Consider the following 1031-nt stretch of genomic DNA (forward strand, 5'->3'; position numbering starts at 1 on the left):
AGGAGACACCCAATCAGAACAGCAGAAAGAAACAAGAATCCAAAGAAATAAAATGAGGAGAGTGTAAGGGGCCTCTAGGACAACATCAAGCATAACAGCATTCGCATTATAGGGGGTACCAGAAGGAGAAGAGAGGGAGCATTGTATTGAACACCTATTTGAAGAAATAATGACACAACACTTCCCTAACCTGGTGAAGGAAATAGACATACAAGCCCAAACAGCATAGAGAGTCCCAAAGAAGATGAATGCAAAAGGCCCACACCAAGGCACATCATGTTTAAAATGCCAAAGGTTAAAGACAAAGAGAGAATCTTAAAAGCAGCAAGAAAAAAGCAGTCAGTTACCCACAAGGGAGCTCCCACAAGACAATCAATTGGTTTCTCAACAGAAACTTTCAGGCCAGAAGGGATTGACAGGAAATATTCAAAGTGATGAAAAGTAAAAATCTGCAACCAAGGTCACTCTACTCAGCAAAGCTATCATTTAGAATCGAAGGACAGATAAAGAGCTTCCCAGACAAGAAAAAGTTAAAGGAGCTCATCACCACCAAACCAGTATTACAAGGGATCTTAGAGGGATTTCTTTAAGACGAAAAAATAAAAAAATTAAAACTAAGAATCATGAAGTGGCAATAGGTACATACATACCAAGAATTACTTTCAGTGTAAATGGATTAAATGCTCCAGTAAAAAGATAGCAGGGACTGAATGGATAGGAAAAAAAGTCCCTTACATATGCTGCCTACAAGAGAGTCACTTCAGATAGAAAGACAGACACGGACTGAATCTGAAGACATGGAAAAAGATATTTCATGAAAATGGAAAACAAACAAAAAGCTGAGGTGACAATCCTTATACCAGGCAAAATAGACTTTAAAATAGAGACTATAACAAAAGACAAAGAAGGACCCAGTGGGCCGGCCAAGTTACGCGATGGTTAAGAACTGGCTTGGGACGCCAGAGGACCCTGGTTCGGATCCCACATATGAGGGCCAGTGACACTGCCCTCCACAGCTAAGATGCTGAACA

Source organism: Hipposideros armiger, unplaced genomic scaffold, assembly GCF_001890085.2.
Source record: "Hipposideros armiger isolate ML-2016 unplaced genomic scaffold, ASM189008v1 scaffold_768, whole genome shotgun sequence".
NCBI classification, from domain to species: domain Eukaryota; kingdom Metazoa; phylum Chordata; class Mammalia; order Chiroptera; family Hipposideridae; genus Hipposideros; species Hipposideros armiger.